Genomic DNA, 23,526 nt, shown 5'->3' on the forward strand with positions numbered 1-23,526 from the left:
ACTGTCCATGTGTCCTGCTTTTAAAATGCAGGCGAAACAGCTAGGCGTTGAATGCTGTGCTCGGGTGTGGGACACAGGGGGAGATGAAGTGAGGGTCGTTTACTTGCCCTTTATAAAGTATCGGCCCTGGCTGGCACAACTCAGTGGATTGAGTGCGGGCCTGCGAACCAAAGGGTTGCTGGTTCGATTCCCAGTCAGGGCACATGCCTGGGTTGCAGGCCAAGTCCCCAGTAGGGGGCGTGCAAGAGGCAATCACACATGGGTGTCTCTTTCCCTTCCCCTGCTCTCTAAAAATAAATAAATAAAGTATCTGATGCCAATCTCCAATGACCTTGGATACCGCGCCCCCGCCGGCCCCCCTGCTTGCCCCTCCTCCTCTTCCTCTGCCTGGCCTTTGTTTGCACAAACCTCCTCTGCCAGCCATGCTGGCTTCCATTCATTCTCCCTGCCTGGGAGGTCTCCTTTCTTAAAGGGACCCCCCCACCTGTTTCTTCCTGTGTCATCTGCACACCTGGGGACACGGATGTTGCAGTGTTCCTGAGAAAACCCTGAGGGCCAAGGACGTACAGGACGCTCCCGGAGGTCACGTGGAGGGCTTATGGCAGGATGGCATGGAAGTGTACCTGAGCGTGCCTGAAAGGTGGTCTGTTTGGGGCTGTGTCCTTTGAAAACGGTTTATTTGAATGGCACAAAATTAGACAGCTCTTCTGAAGAGTCCTAAAACTTAAGTCATCCTAGCACCGGCCTCTGGAGATGCATGTAAAAGACACACAGGCTTGTTAACCTTGGTGCCTCTCCACTGTGGAGCGTTTTTTCCAGCTACACGTGTGTGGGCCGGACAGGTGAAACTGTAGGGGTGGCTTTAAGACTTTTTTTGTTTTTTTAAAAGAAGTTGTAGATTTGCAGGAACATGGAGAGGGAGGTACGGAGGTTTTCCCCTACAGTTGCGGCCTCCACATCGTCAGCGTTGTTCCTCAGAGGGGGGCGCGTTTTGCTCGGGAGGAACCCGCCTCGGTCCCTGGCAGTGTCTTAGGGTGCACAGTGCGCTCGGGGTTCGGCCCCCGGTGGGCGGGGCGTGCAGCCGATGGGCTTGGACAAATGTGGCCGCCTTTGCAGCCTCCCACGGAGGCGTTTCCTCGACCCGATGTCCTCCGTGGTGCGCTGGTCAGCCCTGCCTTCCTCCCGCCCCTGGCAGCCACTGAGCTTTATACTGCTTGCAAAGGTTTGCCTTTTCTGGAACGTCCCAGAACTGCAGTCGGATAGCGTGCAGCCTTGTCCTGCTGGCTCTTCTCACTTGGAGATGCGCATGAAGGTCCCTCTGCGTCCCCTCACGGCTCTGTCGTGCATTTCTCTTCTCTTTTTGTAGATTTAAGAAGCAGGGACTTTTAAAAAAGTTTTTATTTATCTTTAGAGAGGGAAGGGAGGGAAAAAGAGAGAGAGAGAGAAACATCCATGTGCGGTTGCTGGGGGTCATGGCCTGCAACCCAGGCATCTGCCCTGACTGGGAATCGAACCTGTGGCACTATGGTTCGCAGCCCGCGCTCAATCCACTGAGCTAAGCCAGTCAGGGTGGGACTTTTTTTTTTTATTAGAGTAAAACATGTATAAAATGAAATGAACTGTTTTTTAACCATTTCTAATTATGTAATTCAACGTCACATTTCTTTTTAGCCCTGAAACGCCTGATTTTCAAATGTCTTGGGGAGCAGAGAATTGTCCCTGTGTCCGGAATGAAATTTGGACAGTTTAAAAATAAGTGAAATGACGATCGTGAGCCCGCTTCCGCCGTTTACCCGCCTCCTAGCTAACCTGCAGCTTCTCTCCTGTGGGCACTGGTCCCCGCCGTGTCCCCAGGAATGTCGTCACCTCACTAAAAGGGGCAGCTGTCCCCTCTGTTCTCAGACACGCCTTCCTCCATTTCCCCCTCCGCCCCGTGGGTTGGTCCTCCGGTTCCCAGGAGCTGATGGGTGTGCCTGCTCTTGTCTGGGTTCTCGGTGTCCGTTGGGCACCCCCCGCCCTCGGCGCCCTCTCTGCTCGGTGCCGCTGCGTTTTGTACATTCAGGGGCTGTTCAGCGTTTCTCTCGGTCACTCCGTGCGGCGGCCACTGCTGCTGCGAAGTCTGCCTTTTCTTTTCGTCTCCGGATGTGGAGGCATTCCGGGTGTGGCTGGAGATGCCCTCTGTCCAGGAGTCGTCGGGGAGCAAGGTCAAGGGCTGCAGGTCAAGTTCGGTGGGAAGGGTGCTGCTGGAGAGAGACATCCCCAGGGAGAGTGGAGTGGGCGAGGGAGGAAGACCGTCAGGGGGCCGGTGCAGGTGGGTGGAGGTGAGGACCAGGGAATGCAGACAGACAGGGAGGAGGTGGGGGGAAGGTGCAGGTGGGTGGACAGGACCAGGTGACGCAGACGGGGAAAGCAGTGGAAGGGGAAGAAAGCAGACAAGGTGCAGTCACAACGGCGCACCCTTGGGTACGACAGCGGCCCAAAGGGGCCTGTTTTCTGTGTCATGGCGGGAGGCTTTCTATGCTGCCTTCCCTGTTACTCGGCCTGCAGAGTCGCAGGCGGTGTGGGGGGCGGTCCCCTGAAACGCCCCTGGAGCCCCTTCGGGAGGGGCTAGGACGGGCCTTGTCCGAGCAGGCAGGAGCGCTGAGTGCGGTGCCGGCTTTCTCCTTGGAGATGAGCGGAACCGGGCTGCGCGCAGACAGGCACGCTGCAGGCGGCTGGCGGCTCCCGGGCCTTGGCTCTCCCGCCGCAGACCTATGCTCTAACCCACTGAGCTACCCAGCCCGGGCCGACGTGAACCTCATTTTGAAAACTTCGCCCAGTCAGAGTGTACAGTTCAGTGACTCTTCGTCAATTCAGAGTTGTGTACTCCTCCGTGCCGTCCAGTTTGAGGACCTTTCTGTCTCCCCACAAAGTCCCTTCGTGCCCACTGAGCTGTCCCTCGGTGCTCCACCCCAGCCCGGGCAGCGTGGCCTGCTTGCTATCCCAGTAGGCTTGCCTGCTCTGGACCTTCCGCCTGCGCGGGGTCACACGGCGGCCTTGTGTGCGTGCGCCTGGCCCCTTCGGCCCGGCATCCTGCGTCCAAATCGAGGTGCGTCCCCGTTGTCGTGCGTGAGCGCCGGGACTGCCTGTCTGGGTCGTGCTCCGTCCTGGACGCCGCCTCCGTGTGGTCCTCCGCCCGCCCACCCGCTGATGCACGGTGCTGGCTGTGTTTTCCGGCGCTGCACTGAGCACCCGTGTGGGCCGGCCCCACCTCTTGCAGGCACCCCGGGAGGTGGCCGGGCTCTGGGGCCTGGGGGAGGCAGGTTGCTCCGGTCTTTCTCAGCCCCCTCCCCTTGTAAGCAGGCATGGTTGTGTGTGTGTGTGTGTGTGTGTGTGTGTGTGTGTGTTTTAGCTGTCCTAGGATTGCTAGAAAAAACCTAATAAACCAAATATTTGAAAAATGCGTTTCATGTCGGCTGTCGGCCTGACCTCAGGAAGTAACCGAATTCTTGCAGCGGGGAGAAAAACCCCCGGCTTCATCAAACTGACAGGCGGGCAGGAGGGCCCTAGCGTCTGAAGGGGAGGCCTGTTCTCTGCTCGGGTTTCCTTCAGATAAATGCGGGGGGGGGGGGTGCACAGGTCCTGTCTGGCCCTCCTGCCAGGCCAGCGTGGAATGTGGGACGAACGGAGAAAACGCTGCTTTGACAGAGGCAGGCGCCGGGGGTCTGTTACTGTGGGTTGCACTGGGCGTGGGGTTCCTCCATAGTGTGGCCCTGTGTTCTCTGTGGGCCGGAGCCGGCAGGAGGGGGGGGGGGGGCCGCTGTTTGCCACCCCCCCCTCCGTGCCCCTCAGGCTCCTGCCTCTCCTTCATGAGGTCACAGTGTGGCAGGGCCCCCCAAGTCTCGTGTGGCCTGGTGGGAACCCTTCCATGGGGCATGATGGCTGTCCCAGGCCACTGGGCGATGGGGAGGTGGGGGGGGCGGGTCAGTGGGAGAGCTGAATGCATGGCCCTGGCCTCTTCCTCAGGTAGCAGGAGCACTATGCTCAGGACATGCGGACAGAGCCAGCCAGGGCTGGCTGGGGCTGCTGAGCCCCGTGACCGCTGAAAACGGCTCTTCTGAAATGCCCGATGCCGGGATGTGTTATTGTGGGTCTCGGGGAGCTTGGGGATTTCATTACCCCACCACGAAGATCAGGTCTTGTCTGCTAAGGAGGGAAGGGGTCCCAGTGATTTGCCTGGACCTCTCTGGACTTGGGGGGCAGCTCATCACAGAGAATCCTTTGTTTTTTCTGAAAGATTCCCAGCAAGTGCAAAATCAAAGTCTTCCAGAATTAAGCAGAGAGGGGAAAAAGAAAGCCCTGGAACAGGAGACTTGTAAGACCCCCCCGCCTTCCTGCCTCGGTTGAGTTTGGAAGCCACTGGCACAGGCACGTGGTGGGCAGGGAGAGCCACCGCGCAGGGGACTCGGTCCGCTTCCCTGGGGGGACATCGGAAACCCGCAGGCAGGCTCGCAAGCAGGGAGTCGCTTTCTGGACTGAAATTTCAGCAGGGGGCTCTGTGTGTTGAGAGCGCCGGCCTTGAGGAGTGTCAGGTGACTCCCGATATTAATTATTTCTGCCACTTCCTCCCGGGTGCGCCGCGCGCTCCGCCAGCCTTTGAGTGCCCTGGCGGGCCCCGCTGGGGTTGGGTTTCTATAGCGACCGAGTGGCTTGCAGTGGGCGGGGCTGGGGGGGCGCAGGCTTGCAGCAGCCGGGTCACCTCTGGTTTGAGTGCAGTGTATGGGAGGGGTTGGTCACCTTCTCTTGTCACCTGCGTTGGTCTAGAATCTGGCCAGAGAGGAAACCCCGTTTGTAATCTGGCTTCTCCAGGCCTTGGAGTTTCCCCATCCCCCTAGCCCTCCGGCAAGCAAGCCAGAAAGCAGTCATGCCCGGGAGAGTGAGTCTTTGCAGACCACAAGTGAAACTCCTGGCCGCCTTGAGACCTGGGAGCTCAGGATCAACCAGCAGGTCTGGGAAAAGTCCCCCGGGCGAGGCCACGCCCTCGATCCGTATCAGAGGTTCTGGAGGAGGAGGGTAGGCTGGCAAGCCCAGGCTTCCACTCGGGGCTGGGATCGGCCGCTTCTATTTCCACGGCTGCTGACTGGAGGCAGAGGGAGAGTTCTGTGGGCCCATTCAGACCGGGGACTATGCTGCGCCGGTTGGGGCTGCTATTTATGAGGAGTTGACATGACAAACGGTGCTTATGATTTAACGTGGCGCAGGCAGCGTGGAGGGAAAGGCGGGTTGTGAGTGAGCGTTCCCGTCCACTTCTTTGTCTTTTTACGTAGTTTTTATTTTTTTTTTCTTAAGATTGTATTTATTTATTTTCAGGGAGGGAGAAAGAGAGGGAGAGAAGTATCAATGTGTGATTGCCTCTCACGTGGCCTTCCCACTGGGGAGCTGGCCCACAACCCAGGCATGTGCCCTGACTGGGAGTCGAACCGGCGACCCTTGGGTTCGCAGCCCGCCCTCAATCCACTGAGCTACGCCAGCCAGGGCTGGAATCTAGTTTTGAATGAACTGGTGGTCCCTGTCGTGGTGGGGAAGAGGCCTCTCTGTGCCTCTTCCTGTGCCCGTAAGGAGCCGGGGTCGGCAGAGGGCCTTGCTTGTGAGGGGCAGACTGTCGGGAGGCGGACGGAGGTGTGTGGCACTGTGGGGCGGGACCGCCAGCTGCCCCAGCCACCAAAGCCCTCCCAGTGTGTTGCAGGCGGTTCGTGCCTGAGAAGAGGCTGCACGCGATACTCCACAAAAACTCGACACTACCTCCCGACCGCACGTTCGGCGGACGCTCTGATTAATTGGCACTGTGAATTCATTAGACTTTGTTTTTTCCATGCTCTGCATGTAAGAAGGATCCTCCGCCCTCCTCCCTGCCTTGGCCCCATGGCAGGTACCAAAGGCGCTCCCTGCCCATGCCCAGAGTGCCCACAGGCGTTGTCCAGCTGAGATCTGTCTCCTCTGCGCGGGGTTCTTGCGGCATCTGAGGCTTGGGTCTCGGGCCACCCACCAAATTTCTACTCAGGGCTGGGTCTGCCACACCCTTGCTTGTATGTCCAGGCTGCCCCGGGGCCACACAGCACACCTTTACTAGTGTGCAAGCTGCGTGCACAGCAGTTGAAGGCTCTTTTAATTGTGTGTGTATTTTATTTAATTTTAAAGATTTTATTTATTTTTAGAGAGGGGGTAGAGAGGGAGAGAGACATCAATGTGTGGTTGCCTCTCATGTGCACTCCGCCCCCGCTGGCTGGGGACCCGGCCCACTCAGTGGGCTAGAGCATCCTCCTGATATACCAAGGTTGCAGGTTCAATTCCCTTACAAGAATGGGCCCATGAATGCATCAATAAGTGGAACAACAAATCGATGTCTCCCTCTCATCAATAAATAATTTTTAAAAACTTTTTTTAAAAGTGCTCACACTGTAAGCATTCAACATGGGCTGATTTTCACGTGGAGAATCACACTTGAAACCTACACCCAGAAGGAGGACTAGGAGAGACAGACGGTCTTAAAAAAAAAAAAAAGAAAGAAAGAAAGAAAGAAACAACCAAGTACTCATAAAAGCACTCCACACCTTTTAAGGAAAGCCTGTGTGGGAAGGCATTTATTTCCTGGGGCTCTTCCACCAGCCTGGTGCTTGCAGGGTTAATCCGGGCCTCGGCCGACCGCCAGACCCTCCTGGACGCTCTGATCGCAGGTACAGAGCACAGATCATTTCACCGCGTTTCCCATCAAACAAAGCCGTGCCGGTCCTGAGACGGTCCAGGGCCTCTTCCTAAGGGAGACCGTTAAAATGTACCTTTCCTTATCTTCGAATGGTTTGAATGGTGCCCTCAGTGTCAAGATTTGTCAATAGAGAGAAGGTGTTTTGTTTTGGGGGGTTTGTTTTTGTTTAATCTTTTTAAAAAGATTTTATTTATTTATTTTTAGAGAGGGAAGGGAGGGAGAAAGAGGGAGAGAGAGAGAGAGAGAGGGAGAGAGGGAGAGAAACATCCATGTGCGGTTGCTGGGGAACCCAGGCATGTGCCCTGACTGGGAATCAAACCTGCAACCCTGTGGTTCGCAGTCCGAGCTCAATCCACTGAGCTATGTCAGCCAGGGTGTTTTTTTTTTCTTTTTTTTCTGCCAGTTGTGTTGGTATCTCAGCTATGTTCGGAATCCTTCGCCGACCTGTGCCGGTTTTGTTTTCAGAATCCTTGGGCAGAAACCTTTACTTGCGAGTTTGCCCCGGGAGAGAGCCGCCGCCTCCCTGTGTTTGAACCTGGTCTTTGGAAATCGGAAATATTCCTGTATCAGCCCTAACAGAGAAGCGTCTGTTTTGCATCCAGTTCTGTTCCAGAAAGGGTGGAAGAGGGCGCGGGTGGTGGAACGGAGCCAGGCTCTGGCCCGCTGCAGAAGTGGCGCTCAGTCATTCATTCCCCGCTCGGGGGAGAAAGCAGAGGCGGGCTGCTGGGTAGGTTCTGACCCCTGGTCAACGTTTGCACCGCCCCGCCCACCCAAAGCACAGCCAGCAGCTCCCAAATGTGCCCGGTCTGGGCAGGTAGCCATGTCATGGTGGTGTCAGAAGATTTAAGCGGTTTTGAGTCTTTATATCTTAAACACTACCTTGTTTTAGGGATTTTATTTACTTTTAGAGAGGGGGGGAAGGGAAGGGGAAAGAGAGGGAGAGAAACATCAGTGTGTGGTTGCCTCTCACACGCCCCCTACTGGGGATCTGGCCCACAACCCAGGCATGTGCCCTGACTGGGAATCGAACCGGCGACCCTGCGATTCTCAGTCTGGCACTCAATCCACTGAGCCACACCAGCTGGGGCTGAGTCTTTATATTTGAAAGGTTTGAGATGGCCTGCGTTTCTTCCCGAAGCTGTGAAGGAGCCCGGGAGACGTGAACGGGACTCACGGAGCGAAGGAGTCTCCTGGTGGGAAAAGTCGGCAAAGGGTTCCTCGAGTGGTCTCGTCATGATCGGAGTGGGGTGAATGTTCAGTGTTTCCTTGTGTTTTTTCCTGTGACAGAGAAGGTTACACGTTAGATAATCTGGCTATTTTGGTTTCCTTCTAGCTTCGCTTTGCGGTAGAGAAATGAGACTACTGATGAGTTGGGGAAAGTGTTCCAGGGTAATAAAAAACCTGCTTTCACGGAGTCCTGTTGCATTTAAACTGCTTAGTTTTTGTAAGTGTCCAACTGGCACTCCCCTGTGGTGTGGTGTTACTGTCAAAAGAGCATTCTGGCTCTGACCCCGGGTGGGTCAGTTGGTGGGAGCATCGTCCGTATTATACCAAAAAGTTGTAGGTTCGATCCCCGCTCAGGGTATGAATGAGAGGTAACTGCTTAATGCCTCTCTCTCTCTCTCTCTCTCTCTCCCTCTCTCTCCCTCTCTCTCCCCCCCTCTCTCCCCCTCCCCCTCCCTCCCCCTCTCCCTTCCCCTCCCTCCCTCCCTCCCTCCCTCCCTGTCTCTCCCCCTTGTACCCTCCCTCCCTTTCTCTAAAATCAATAAACACACCCTCAGGTGAGGACTTGTTTAGAAAACGCCTCTACCAGTCCATTTGTGGGTTGGCAAGAAGTATAGCATCGGGCGGGCAGAAATGTAAATGACTCACAGCTGGTAGATTTTTCAGGCAGGTGCACTGTGTGTGTTACTGTTCAATAAAAACATAAATACGGCCACACGGTAGTTTTTCTTTGCCTGTTTCTCCAACAGGGTGATACATTAGACCCCTCAATCTTTTTTCTTTCTTTTTTTTTTTTAATGACAAAAGCTAACAACGTTTTGCTGTCGCAAACACATTCTGTTTGGTGTTGAGTTTTGGACATCACAGACGTTATGGGGGAAAGCCTGTGGGTTTGGAGAGAATGCTGACTCATCCCGAAGTATCTGTGTCTGTGGATGAGTTGCTCCGGGTGGACGCCGGACCTGGCCTCTGGCCGCAGGCCCCAGGCCGGTCACCTTGGCTGGGGGCGGGGGCGGGGCTTGCTGTTGCTGCTGCCCGAATGCCCTGCCCAAGCGGCGTCTGGCTGTGCTCCCAGCTCTGGGGCACGTCAGGTTTCTCCCTCTCGGCTGCCCGGCACCTGCTGCCTCTGTGGGCACCTGCCATTGTTCACGGCCAGAGGAAAAGGACCGAGTGGCCCCTTTGATGCCGAGACCAAGGCTGCGCTCAAAGCCCCCAGCTGGCGATGGCTTCCATCTCCTGCCAGGAATGTCGGGGGCCGGCCCTGCTTGCATGGGCCACTGGCTCGGGGGTGGAGGGGGCGGGTTCCAGCCTCAGGGAGTCGCCCACCAGTGATGGTGAGGTGCTCAGCATAGTGGCGGGCACTGCTTCTGAGAGACGCCGTGTGCGCGCCAGGAGAACTTGGCCCCTGAACAAAGCCCCAAGGGCGGTCTCCTTTGAAGGGGCAGGGAGGGGATGTGACGGTCGTCGTCTCTGCGAGGTCCCAGACAAAGAGAAGTCGCAGGGACCTTGAGTACCCCGGCCAGCTTGGTGGGCGGGGCTCCCACGTGGTACCGCGGGTCCGCACGTGGGCAAGTCAGTCGGTACTGCAGACACAGGCCGGGCATTACCCAGACCCACACTGCCCTTGGGGTGACTGCTGGGTGACCTTCCGACATGATTTGACTTTGGTCTCTCCTGGCCTTACAAGCAAAGGGTGGCCTGGCCGGTGGCTCAGTGTTGGAACATTGTCCCGTGCACCAAAAGGTGGTGGGTTCGATTCCCCGCCAGGGCACATGCCTAGGTTGTGGGTTCGGTCCCTGGTCAGGATACCATTTATGTTTCTCTCTCATGTGGATGTTTTTTTCCCCCACTCCCTCCCTCCCTCCCTGCGCTTTCCTCTGTGTCCAAAAATCAATAAAACAAATGTTGCCCTGGCTGGGGTTGCTCAGTAGACTGAGTGCCAGCCTGCAAACCACCAGGTCAGCAGTTCGATTCCCAGTCGGGGCACCTGCTCGGGTGGCAGGCCAGGTCCCCAGGAGGGGGCGTGCAAGAGGCAACCACACATTGATGTTTCTCTCCGTCTTTCTCTTTCCCTTCTCCGCTCTCTAAAAGTAAGTAAATAAATAAAGTTAAAAACAAAACCCAGAAAACTCGGAAGGCCTGCTCACGCGGGGTGCTGATTGACATGGGGTGACCAGTGGCTTGCTCTGGGTCGGGGTTGCATCATTGCAGGGGGTTGCATCATTGACCTCTCAAGGTCAGCTGTCGGTGCAGCCCCTGCCTGACGCGCACGCGCATGCGCACGCAGGCCTTCCTGTGTCTCCCACGGTGTGCTCCATGCCGGTCTAGGTGCGCTTTAGCTGCTGGAGCAAAGTGCCCCGGACTGGGGGTCTTGGAACCAAGCAGCGTTGCTTTCTCACACTCGCAGAGGCTGGCCGGCCGGGGGTGTCCATTGTAAGGACCCCAGCCCCACAGAGGAGGGCTCCGCGCCTGGCCTGGCTGCGTCCCGGAGGCCCCGCCTCCTCGCCAGTTTTGGGGAAACACAAACTTTCCGTCCTGAAAAGGGTTTTTTCCGAAAAGAAAGCCTTCCCTCGCGGGGTGGGGGGTGGTGAGAGCGCCCACATTTTGCCTGAGAGAGGAAGGGGACTTGCACCGCCCAGAGGCAAGTTGGGGGCGCCCTAGGAGCAGCCCGCGCTGCGCGTCACTCCCTCCCAGGCGCGTTATCGGGAGGAACGAGCAGGCGGCTGTCTCTTTGAAACATCAGCAGGCTGGGAACAGCCATTAAAAATAAACAGCCGCGGCTCCTGAAAAGCAGGGACACTTTGTTCTCTCGTGTCCGGCAGTTCCCTTTCCTGCTTCTTCATCGCCTATCGGCTGATCTGTCAGATGTCCTTCTCGCTTTGAAAACGGCAGCGTGAAGTCACGCCACTTGAATAATGTCTGTTTGCACGGGCGCCTTACATGTTCCCGCTGCTGGTGTCCAGAAAACTGCTGGTTTCGATGAGGAGGAGGAGGAGGAGCCGTGGGGGTGTGTTCCCAGGCTGGGGGGCTGCAGGAGGGGGGCGCTCGGGCCTGACCATTCCTGACTGCTCCTGAGATGGCCGTGGCCGTGGCCAAAAAGTTCGTTTAGTTTTTTTCCCCTCCGACGGCGCTAGGAGCACTCGGTTGTCTATAACTTCACTTGAAACAATTGTGTTAGATTGTATTGTGATAGCTGTCATCTCAGCATGCATTTTTTTATAAGGATTTTATTTATTTTTAGAGAGGGAAGGGAGGGAGATAGAGTGAGAGAGAAACATCCATGTGCGGTTGCTGGGGGTTATGGCCTGCAACCCAGGCATGTGCCCTGGCTGGGAATCGAACCTGCGATGCTTTGGTTCCCAGCCTGTGCTCAATCCACTGAGCTATGCCAGCCAGGGCTTCAGCGTGCATTTTTTTTAAAAAAAACTTACCAAAACTGGTGAGTTTTTATGTAGCTATTTTACTATTGAAGACAGAAGTAAGAAACACAACATTTATGGTGTATGTATTGTGCTTTATTATTATTATTATTTTAGATTTTATTTATTTTTAGAGAGAGGGGAAGGGAGGGAGAAAGAAAGGGACAGGAATATCAATGCGTGGTTGCCTCTGGAGCGCCCCCTACTGGGGACCTGGCCCACAACCCGGGCTTGTGCCCCAAGTGCGAATAGAACCGGTGACCCTTTGGTTTGCAGGCCAGCACTTAATGCACTGAGACACACCAGCCAGGGCTGTGCTTTGTTATTTTAAGAAAGGCAGATATGCACCTGAAATGCAAAAGAAAAAAAAAAGATTTGTGCAGTGTGTGGAGAAGGTGCTGAGCCGGATCGAACGTGTCAAAAGTGGTTTGCAAGGTTTCTTGTACCGTTGACACTTTGGCCAAATAATTCTCTGCTGTGGGGCTGTCTTAGGCACTGAAAATATTCAGCAGCACCCCTGGCCTCTACCCACTAGAAGCTGATAGCGGGAGATAGCTGACGTACTCAAAACATCCAAACCAATAAAGTTATTGGTGAAAATGCAAAACGTGTCTTTTATTTCATGGAAGAAACACAACGGGCGTTTTGGCCGATGGTGATGCCAACCTGACAGCGCGGGGTGGTGGGGGGATTTCCTTCCCCTGCCTGGGGGCGGGAGCAGGCCTGCAGCCAGGGACGTGGGGCTGTCTTCGCTGCTTCTCGTGCAGGAACGCAGCTTGTGGCCCTGTGACAGGCAGCGGCTTCGAACAGGAGGAAGCAGAGGCACCGCTTCTGTGTCCTGCAGGGAGAGGGGCCGGTGGTCTTGCCGTGGGGCTGCAGGCGCCGCCGGGACACGTGCTGAGGGGGCCAGGGCTGGGGTCTGGTCTTGTGGCGTCCGAGGGCTGAGCAGGGCCGAGCCGGACGGAGTGTGCGCTCGCGCAGCAGCGGGGGGGGGGGGCGGAACAGAGGCGACCCTGTCCCCAAGGCCTGCGGGCAAGAAAGACCCCTTTCTCTGGGCAGAAAGGCTGCTTTGTTGCGACGTGCGCTGCAGGGACGGGCGGGTGGTGTCCAGAACCTCAAGGCCTGTCTTGCATGGTAATGCTGCAGCTGGATTCCGCGAGGTGGCTGGCGGCTGCGCCTGGCGCCGTCACTGCCCTTCCTTGCTGGAGACGCGGGGGGGCGCTCTGTGCAGGGCGGGAGCTGCGACCGGATGGTAGAGCTGTCTTGTTTGATTTAGGTCATTTCAGATATGCGATTCTTTTTCTTCAATAGTGGTTCTCAGCTGGGAAGAGGGGGATGTTGAGTAATACCTGGGGACATTGGTGGTTATTACAACTTGCGGTTACTGGCCTCTTGCGGGGTGGAGACCAGGGGTGCTGCTCATGAATCTCCTGCGGTGCGCAGCATGCCCCGCAGCGATGGGTCTCCCAGTCCCAGACTTCCATGGTGTGGCTGCGGAGCCGTGGCCGGGTATTTCCGTTGGTTAGAGCGTCGTCCCCGACCCTCCAAGGTGGAGGAGGGTGGACCCCGGTCACGGCACAGACAAGAATCCACCCATGAATGCACCAGTGAGAGGAACAACAAATCAGGGTTTTGCTCTCTAAAGACCAATGTAAAGGAGTTTTTAAAAGACTATTTCATTGTACAATACAGACATGCCACATTTCTTTTTTAAAATTTTTTATTTTAATTATTTATTTTTAGAGAGGGAAGGGAGAGAGAGAGAGAGAGAGAGAGAGAGAGAGAGAGAGAAACATCCATGTGTGGTTGCTGGGGGCCGTGGCCTGCAACCCAGGCATGTGCCCTGACTGGGAATCGAACCTGTGACACTTTGGCTTGCAGTCCGAGCTCCATCCACTGAGCTACACCAGCCAGGAACACATTTCTTTATCCTCTTGACTGCCGATGGGTACTTGGGCTGCTTCTGACACCTGTAGCACTGGTATGACCTTGCAATGACCCCTTGGGCAAACAGCCCGCCCACCCTGCCATGGGCCACGTGTGGCTGTGTTCACCCACACCAGCGAACCCACACCAGCACCATCCACCGTAGCTGTAACCGGAAACCACCCGCATGACCGATAAATAAAATACAGGCGAGGCAGACAGCAGGGTACTCCTCCTCCGTAATTCTCCACTGCAACCAGCAGCTCGGTCTTCAGTCTGAGGCAGACCCATCCAGATGGGGACTCAGGACACCACGGTCCTATTGCAACCGAGAGGCCCTGCTTCTGTGCCTGCGTTCCGAGCACCCAACCTTGCACGTTCGACACGTCCCAAGGGCCGTCTGCGGAAATGCTCGCTTTCGCTTCTTCTCCCCACTGCTGGATCGCAATGCCAGCTATTTAAAGCATGGCATGTTTTAAAAGAGGTATTTGTGTCTCCGCCCGAGTACTTCACGACCACTTACATCATGTTGTTTGTATGGCAGAGATGTGGCCTGGCGTCCACGTAATCCACCTAGGCAGAGCTTCTTCCAACACGCCCCCTTGGTAAATTGTAACTCTCTGTGGTTTAGCAGTTTTCTGTAATGCTACAGTAGCTCAACAAGGGGGCGGGGAAAGAAACTTGGCGTTTCAAGTGAAGAATAAGAGAGTCTAAAATAATGGAGCTTTGGGATTTTTTTTTTCCCCTCACAAACAATCTGTCTAAAAGAACTTAGTTAGAAACCACGCTGCCCAGACACCTTGCCTTTCTGGACGTGAAGCTGTCTTCCTTTAGCGCTGGAGTTTCTCGTTTCCTGGTGTTGCAAGAAGGGGATCGTTTGTCCTTGAACTTGAGAGGCCGGCAGCTCAGCGTGGGCCGTGCTGCTGCTACTTTGGCCGGGAAGAAATGCTCACATACACGGAATGGTTTGTAAACATAACCTGAGTAGTACGTGCAGGTTCTCCACATACTCTCCTGGTCTTCTCACTTGCTTTCCGCTGATCGTCCTGGAAGGTCAGGCCACCAACTCTTGTCACCCGTTTTAGGGAGGTGACGAGCGGAGACCGAGAAGAAGGAAGTGACGTTATCCCAGTCTTGTTTTTAAGTAAGTGGGAGAGGCAGGTTTTTTTGGGGATCAGATCACCCCGGTCTTCCTGAAGCCTTCCCGGAAACTCAGCCCTTCCTCCGTCCCACCTCCCGTGCCCTGTGCTTCTGTCCCTCCCTGCCCTCTGCGGCCAGGGCCCCGTGTGTGTCTCTGTGACGGCACTTGTCACAGAGAGTTTATATCCACCAGGGCCCGGTGAGGAGGGAGAAGCCACACGCACAGCGCGTTGGAACTGGGGGCACTCCGTGTAAAGCTGGAGCCAGCAGACTGTCCAAACACCCAGACAGCCCTTTGCTCCCGTGTTGTCTGTGGGGCGAGGCTGAGCTGGCGCCCTGGAGATCCAGGCCCCGCGAGGCCTAAAATAATGTGTTGTTATGTGGCTCCTGTGCAGGAGCGCGCTGGCCCTGGATGCGCAAGGTTAACTATTAACAGATGACCGCTGACGACCGACTCAGGGTGCAGTAATGATTAACTAGTCAGTCCTGTGGGGGAGAGAACTCGAAAGAACACCCCCCCCGCCTGCCACCCCCCCGCCAGCCCGGGCTGAGGCACGTTGATTCCCTAAGGGAGCCGGCTGCAACCACCCCCCTGGGAGAGCCGGTCTCCTCGGAGTGGGTGGGACTGTGCCGCCGGCCGGTGGAGAGGCGAGGCTCACCGAGTGCACCGGCCAGCTGGCAAGCAGCAAGCTCAGCCGGGGTGCCGGGGGAGCGGCCAGACAGCCGGCTGGCATGCCCTTGGAACCTCCTGGGAGGCCACCTGAGGTGCTGCTATAAAACTGAGCGGGGAGGCGCCCGCGGCAGGGCCGCTGGGATTTTCCGGGGAGCTGCTCTGGGGGCGGTGCCACGCCGTTCCACGGGGTGGCCGCCAGGAACGCGGGCTGCCCCCTGGAAGCCTGTGCTGTGCCAGCGTCCCGCCGGCGCCTCCTGCTGCCAGACCCTGCTTACCCACCCGGGTGCCAGCCAGTCGGCCGGCGGGGGAGCCATGCTCGCAGCCCTGCACCCCTCTCCCAGCGGAGGGCAGCCACGGGCGTGTGTGCCGGCGAGAGGCGCTCTGCGCTCCTGGGGACGGTGTTGGAGTCGGCGGTTTGCGCGTCTTCCTGTGTCTGGGTTGGAGCGCCCCCAACAGGGCGTAGCGTTAAAATGCTCCCTGAACGTTCCCGGACTCTGCAGGGCCCCAAGGCTCTGGACCTGCCCAGTGTCTGCAGAGGAGGCACCTCCTGGGCCTCGGGTTCTGCCCCAGCGCGGCCCTGGGCTCCGCGCTGCCGCGGCTCCCGACTGCCCGAGGCCAAGGCCCTTCCATCGCCGATGTCCCCGCTCATCTCTCCTGGAGCTCAGTTTCCTGTTGGGTTTCTCTGTGGGCTTCCAGTTGCTCATCGCAGCCTCCACACTCGCCACACATCTTGTCCTGGTCTTTCCCCCGAGTCTTCTGTTGACCTTTAAGGTGGCCTCGTGTCTCCTTTGCCCCGGGAGCACCCAGCGAGGACCCTTCCCTAGCTCTCTCTCGCCTGGCTGTGCCCCAGCCGGCTGGGCCACGTCCGGCTTTCTTGTCGTAGGCTCTGCTCCAGCCCCGGTTTTCAGGGGGCTGGAAGTGGCCTTCGAGACTCTCAGGTCACAGCCTCCTGTTGCTCAGCACCGGGCTGAACACCAAGTTGCTCATCCGGGTGGGATTTTGATTTATTTTGTTCGTTTTCAAAAATTATCGGTCTCTCGTTTTTCTTGTTTTCTTTCTTTCTTTTTTTTTTTTTGTGGTCAACCATGAGGAGAGGAATTTTTCTCTTGTGGTTGAGATTTTATGGTTGTTGTGAGGACTGGTGCACAGGCGTTTCCACGTGTGTGGAGTTCTGACGGTGGTACGTGCTGACAGATTAAGAAGTTGTGGAGTTGCCCTGGCTGGTGTGGCTCAGTGGATGGAGCGCCGGCTGCGAGCCAAAGCACCGCAGGTTCGATTCCCAGTCAGGGCACATGCCTGGGTTGCAGGCCACGGCCCCCAGCAACCGCACATTGATGTTTCTCTCTCTCTGTCTCTCTTTCTCCCTCCCTTCCCTCTCTAAAAAATAAATAAATAAAATCTTCAAAAAAAAAAGAAGTTATGGAGTTGCGATTCTTTTCTGAGGGGTTCCTGCAGCGACCTCCCAAGGTCACATATGGAAGTGCACTGCAGGGCCGTGTGACCTTCTGGTGTCTCTGGGCCACACTGGAAGAAGAAGCGTTGCCTCGGGCCACACATTAAATACATGGCGACACGTAGTCACAAAGAAATCTCATCATGTTTTAAGTAAAACGACAACGTTCCGTTGGGCCTCATTCACAGCCCTCCTGGGCCGCATGCGGCCCGCAGGGCACAGGTTGGACGGACACCCCTGCTAGAGAGTATGAAGGACCGATGTCTTTCAGTTGAGGTCCGCTGTTTCTGAAGCCGTCCGCACCATGCGCGTGCTCACACTTCCAAACCGGGAAATGGCACGCTGCCGTGGTGATTTGTGTAGCAAATTAGCGAAGGCACTTGGGAAACTTGGACACTTGTGCCCTGGGACAGGGACGGCCAAGATCCCCCAGGGGGTTTTATTAGGAAAAGTACTGAAAACAGCTTGGAAATAAGAGGTAATTTTATAGAGATTTAATTTATGTTCGGAGAGAGGGGAAGGAACAGGGAGAGACAGAGAGAGAGAGAGAGAGAGAGAGAGAGAGAGGGAGAGAAGGAAACATCCATGTGTGGTTGCCTTTCACATGCCCCTTACTGGGGACCTGGCTGCAACGCAGGCATGTGCCCTGACTGGGAATCGAACCAGCAACCCTGTGGTTCACAGGCCTGTGCTCAGTCTACTGAGCCACACCAGCCAGGGAAGAGGTCATTTTAAATGCCCCAGATGCAGCGAGCACAGACTGGGCCCCCAGATCACTGTTCACTGTGCCGTGTGTGGGGTCGAGTGTAAAAACTGCCCGCACTCTGGAATGGTGAGCTGATGCCCTCCCGCCCCCTGCAGGGCCACCAGAGTCCGGGGATGCAATAGCCCACCCTTCTGCCGTTGTACCTCCCCCCCAAAAAGAGATGAGCAAACAGTTTCGTCTCAGCAACGATAGAAATGCATTATTATTTATGCTTCAAAATGGGATTAGGTGGGATCCCCCGCCTTCTGAAACATGTTTCTGGAGCTACTATAAGTCGTGCATTTCCAAAGTAGTTGGTAAAACATTCCCGAGTGTTGCCCTGGCCGGGTGGCACTGTTGGTTGGAGCGGCGTCCTGGACACCCAGAGGTTTTGGGATGTTCCTGGTCAGGGCATGTACCAAGGTCTCGGGTTCGATGCCTGGTTGGGGCGTGTACAGCAGGCAACCGATTGATGTTTCTCTCTCTCTCTCTCTCTCTCTCTCTCTCCCTCCTCCTCCTCTCTCCCTCTCTCTCCCCCCTCTCTCTTTCTCTCTTTCTTTGGTCTCTTTCTCTGTCTCTCGCTTTCTGATTTATAAACATATCCTCCAGTGAAGATGTTTTAAAAAGCTAAAAAAAAAATAAGGGAGACAGGGACCACCGTGGAGACCTGGCTCATGGTATTCATCAGCCTTGACTCCCTTCTCTACAGCCTCGTCCGAGGCCGATGCTTCTCCGTGTAGTTTTCTGCAGGTGGGTCTTGTGCGCCTTTCAGCCTGTTTCTCTCCCGTCGGTTGGTGCCAAGGTTTGCCCTTCCCCGTCACCTTTGTGCCGGATCCCGGGCTATCTGGCGGCCATCACCCCTGTGCAGGTGTGTGTGTGTGTGGGGGGGGGGACTATCACCTGTTATCGTCTCAGCACCTCTGGCCCCCGGCGTTGCCCTTTCTGACAACGGGCTTAACTGCCGTGAGAGACTCTTCCCAGTTATTTCCCAGCGCGGACCTGGGCCGGCTGAGTCAGCTGTTTTGTCTGAAAGCAGCCGCGCCCGCCCGAGGGGAAGGAGGAAGGTGCTGGGCTAGAAAGCAGACCCGGGAGCCGTGGGGACCTTTCCCTGAGAGTGGAACTGAAGGCGTCCCTGCCTCACGCCCTGGTCTCCCTGTCTGGGAGGCGGGGTGTTCTCCAGGGAGATGCCCGTAGCTGCTCCTTGGCGGGGTGGGGGACTCGGGCTTGCAAATGCGATCTTGGACGTAAGCAAAAGGGTGTTCTTCCTCTTTTCCCTGCCATCTCTGGTGACTGTGATTTGATGTATTTGCTCTGCTCCTCACTGGCACCCTGGGTCTTCCTCCCCAACGCTGGGAGTCCTTGCTTTGATGTTCCCTGTGCCCCGTGTTGGCCTGAGACCTCGGGTCCGGGGTCGGCACCAGGCAGGACCCACCTCCTTCCTGTTTGGTTCTCAGACGGAAGAAACTCGTTGTGTGGACACCTAGGAAACTCACCTCCCCAGACGTATTTGCTGGGATGATAAGGCCACTCCCGTGCTTCCGTGCCTGCGTTCTCCAGGCCCCTGCTGCCCGCAGGCTAGGATCCAGATTCTGATTCGAGGTCAAGTTCCTCCTGTTCCCGTTTCCGCCCTTATTCTCAGACGCTGCCCCGGGAGAGTTTTACAGCCCGCCGGGCCGACCTGCCTCGGGCAGCCCCGGCCCCTGTGTCTGCGCCCCACTCGTGGCCCCACTTGGGGATGTCTCCCCCCATCGGTGCTGCTGATTCGTGGGCCTGTCCACCCCTGAAGAGTGTTCATCTCCTGCACCCCCCGCACCCCAAGGACAGGGCGCGATTCCTTTACTCGTGTGCCTGCCCCCCACCGTGAGAATAAAGATGCTTTTCCTTTTTAGAAATTTATTTTCATTTTAATTTAAATTTTAAAAAGTGTTTATTGATTTTAGAGAAAGAGGAAGGGGGGGAGAGAGAGAGACAGAAAGAGAGAGAGAGAGAGAGAGCGAAACAGGTTGCCTCCAATACACACAGCCTGACCTGGGATCAACCCTCACAGCGTGGGCACGGGCCCTGACCAGGAATCGAACCCACAACCTTCCGGTGCCCAGGATGATGCTGTAGTCTCGTCCGGATAGGAGCCCCACCGGCCGGGGCCCTGAGTCTTCATCCCTGGTTATCTTTCATATCCATTCAATAAAGTATGAAAACTCGGTTCCAAAAAGCCTTCCATCAGCTGTTTTATTTTTCCCCTCTCCGGCTGCTTCCGGAGAAAACATTTCCCTGGGAACAATGAGGCGTTCTGCACATTGTGGGCCGTTTACCTGTAACTGGGGCCGGAAGAGCAACTTTTCCCTATCGAACGCCGGTGAATGCCTGCCACCGGCCTCGCTGGGTCTGAGTGCGCGCGGCGCGGTCCCCTGTGCGCGTCAGCATTGGCATGCGCTGCTGTCTCCGCGGCCTGCCTGCTGCCTGCCTTTTGGCAGAGGGCAGCCTCGGAGTCAGCAAGTGCACCCGAGAACAGAGCCTGACCGCTGCTGCGTGGGCAGGTGCCAAGGCCAAGTGCTTTACTTCGTGATGCACCGGCCGTGACAAAATCAGCATCGCCGTCCGCGGTGCCCGCTACGCGCTACGGAGCCCCGGCTGGCAGAGCCCTCGGGCTGAGACGCGTGTGCCAAGTTTGGCTTTGTTTCTCACCAAGTTCAAGTGTGATCGGTTCTACCTCACGTGAGACATGGGGTGGGGCGCACCGGATAGAAGGGAGGTTTCCGAAGCTGCTTTTTCTTTTACCAAAGATTTTCTCTTGCCGAGGAAGCCACAGGGAGGAATGCAAGCAGCTGCTTCCTCCCCCAAACCCGGGCCCGTGTTGGCGGGAAGGGCGCCGCTGGGTGTGGGAAGGGGAGAGGGCCGCTGGGGAAGCACGGTCCTCCTTAGGAGGAGAGCTTTAGCAGACTTTGCAGGAGAGAGGACGCACCAGGGAGTTATCCTTTGGGGAGGTCGTGCTTCCCGAGAACTTGTTTGTTTGGACACAGGGGTGTGTGGGAATGTGGCCGGGTCATAACTCAGTCAGCACAGGGGATGTGTCGCCTCCAAACCCTGCTGCCTCCAAGGTCACGGGTTCAGTTCCCAGTCAGGGCAGGTGCCTGAGTTGTGGGTTTGATCCCCGGTTGGGGCACGGGTGAGAGGCAACTGATTGATGTTTCTCTTCCCTTCCCCCTTCCTCTCTCCCTAAAATACAATGAAAAAATGCCCTCGAGTGAGGATTAAAAAAAAGAAAAACGAATTTTCTTGGAGTACTCCAATGCCATGGTATCATTTGCTCACTCTTTTTAAAAAATTTATATCTCACAGTTTTTCACAGTATTTATTTATTTTTAGAGCAAGGGGAAGGGAGGGAGAAAGGGAGAAACATCAGTATTGGTTACCTCTTGTGCGCCCCCTACTGGGGACCTAGGGCACAACCCAGGCATGTGGTCTGACTGGGAATCGAACAGATGACCCTTTGCTTCTCAGTCCCGCACTCAATCCACTGAGCCACACCAGCCAGGTCTGAATTGTAGGTTTCTGTCTGGTCCCAAGGAAGCCCCTTCCGGGAGAGAGTAGTTCCCCTTCATCCGGAATGTGGCCCGTCGTAGCCCATCTCAGCGACAAGTCTTTGAGAGCTGGTTTGTTCCGCCCGCCCCAGGCTTGGCATGGAAAGCCTGTGGTGTGTGGCTCTTTAAAAAAAAAAAAAGGGCCGCCCTGGCTGGCGTAGCTCAGTGGATGGAGCACGAGCTGTGAACCAAAGTGTTGCAGGTTCGATTCCCAGTCAGGGCACATGCCTGGGTTGCAGGCCATGACCCCCAGCAACCGCACATGGATGTTTCTCTCTCTCTCTCTCTTTCTCCCTTCCTTCCCTCTCTAAAAATAAAGAAATAGAATCTTTAAAAAAAAAAGGGCCCCGTTGGCTGTCCTCGCCAGCGTCTGCGTCACAGGGCAGCTGTGCCGTCCGCTGTGAACACGAGGAGAGGAGGAGGAGGAGGAGGTGGGAAGCGGTGTGTTCTGCAGGGAGTAGCCACAGAACATTCACGGATGGGAGAGGCCGCTGTGAGGCTCCTGGAGGTCAACAGGTGCTCCAAACACAGCAGGTGTCGGAAGAAAACACCTGCTCCCGGCGTCAGGAGGGGGGTGGACCGGCCTTGGACTTCCCGGGCCGCTGCAGCCGTGGGAGCTGCAGTTGGTCACTCTGTCCTCCATGGTTCTGTCGGGGCACAGAGACGGACAAAGGCCGCCGAGTGCACAGTTAGCCCGGGTGTGCGTGCACGCGGCCCCTTCACACCTGGCAGTGATGTGTCCATGCGTCCTTCCCAGGGCCCTGTGCCCCGCCCCCGCTCAGTGGCAACACGAGCCCTTCCTCTGTGCAGAATTGTGCTGGGGCCCCCCGTGCCCAGGGGACACTGCAGGGCACATCCCAGGTGCCTGTCTGTTCGGGTACCTTCCCCTGTGCTGCTGTTGCTCCCTGCATGCAGCTGTCTGTCCTGCGTGCAGCTGTCTGTCTCCAGAGTTGGCACGCCTTCAAGGCCACACCCAGGGGCAGTGCCCCCTGGAGTGGCTGCCCCGGAAGGAGGGCGCACGTGGGTCCCAGCCGTGCAGTGCTCACGGTGAAGGGCCTGTCCCCATCTCCGACCCCGATGCTCCTGGGAGCTCCGGGGAGATGACACAGGCATGCCACCTGCACCTGCTGGGCGGGAACCCGCATTTTCACGGACACCTGGGGCATTGGCCTGCACGTTGTAGTTTGAGAAGTACTGGCCCACCTGCGCGTGTGTGTTTTCCAGGTACAAACTGTCTCTTTCAAGACCCTCCCCCAACCTCCGTCTCCTGTGCTTTTGGCTGGCCCCTCCCCCACCAGAGCTCTAAATGTCACAGGGGTGGGGGGGGTCCTGAGGTCGGTCCTTGCTGGTTTGTCTCCTGTCCAGGTGGCCTTCTTCGGTCTGCCCACCTCTCCAGTGTTAAATACCATCTGCGGGGGGTCACTCCATGCGTGGGTCACCTTTGTCTGGGCACCCTCCTCCCACACCCAGCTGCTCACTGCACCCTGCCCGTGGTCGGCCCCTTGGCCTCTCCCATGGGCCATGTTAGGCCTTGAGCTCCCCACCCTGTGGAACCGACACCCTGGCTACTGTGGCTGAGGCGTCATCTTCGGTGGGTGGAGGTTTATTTCCAATCCGTCTATTGCTACGTGGGGACACAATGGTGTAGGCTTTGGAAACGTGTGGTTCAGTGAATGAACTGCTTCCCATGTGTGTTGGGGACGGTCTGCAGTGTCCTCTGTGGTGTTGGTACTCAGTGGTACATGGTGGCTTTCTTAACCCAAGGGGTCCAGTGTCCTCGGATCGAGGTGGGGATTTTGGGAAACTGAGGTTTCAGAAGCCAGGCGTTGTCAGGGGCTTAGTCCCCAGCTCACGAACTCTCTCAGAGGAAAACCGGCTGCTTCAGTGGCCAGTGCGCACTTGACCTAGCCCCGAGGTCAGCTGTGGTGTCCGGTTCGGCGACTGTGACCTTGGCACATGGCACGCTGGTGTGCTCCATACTGTTCATTTTGTTCATGAGTTTTCCTAGCGGTTTGTAAAGAAACGGCTTTTTGATACAAAGCAGGGGTTGGCAACGTTGTTTTTGCATAACCAGCCAAGTAATAAATGGTTTTGGCTCTGTGGGCCAGACTTCTCGGTTCTGTCCTGCAACAGTATGTAAACAGATGGGGGTGGTTGTATTCCGATAAAATGCCTCGTAGCGCCCCCGACCACAAGAAGGCAGCTGGCGGGATGTGCTGGGGGGCTCTGGCTTGCCAAGGAGCAGCACAGAAAATAGTTTGGCTTCATTGATACGGAATGGGGTTATTACTAGGTAGGGAAAACCGGGTGAAGGGTTGACACCTCAAGATTTCTCAGAATGAGTAATGGTCGAGCTTCCGGGAAATCCACGAATATATACTCATGCATATGCGTTTAGCACAGGGTAGGAAATGTGTCAATACACACCGCCCGGCATAATGCTCTCATCCGGGCGGTAGTTGAAGAAAGCAGGGAATACAAAGGTGCAGGGGTGGGGGAAATCGGAACCTGCGTACGCCGACTCGGAAGGGAAGGTGAGGCAGGCGCTTTCGAAGGTGGCGTGTGGCACGTCCCCAGAACGCTCACCGTAGTTCCTGGGTGACCCAGCAGGCCCAGTCCTAGA

General features: G+C 56.4%; 1 protein-coding gene across 2 annotated transcripts in view; it reads left to right on the forward strand.

Annotated features, from left to right (window-relative positions):
* Window positions 1-23,526, forward strand: part of LOC114489882 (protein Shroom2-like) — an 89,911-nt gene that overhangs the window by 23,668 nt on the left and 42,717 nt on the right. The gene's annotated exons all lie outside the window — the stretch shown is intronic.

The sequence above is a fragment of the Phyllostomus discolor genome, chromosome Y (assembly GCF_004126475.2).
Source record: "Phyllostomus discolor isolate MPI-MPIP mPhyDis1 chromosome Y, mPhyDis1.pri.v3, whole genome shotgun sequence".
NCBI classification, from domain to species: Eukaryota; Metazoa; Chordata; class Mammalia; order Chiroptera; family Phyllostomidae; genus Phyllostomus; species Phyllostomus discolor.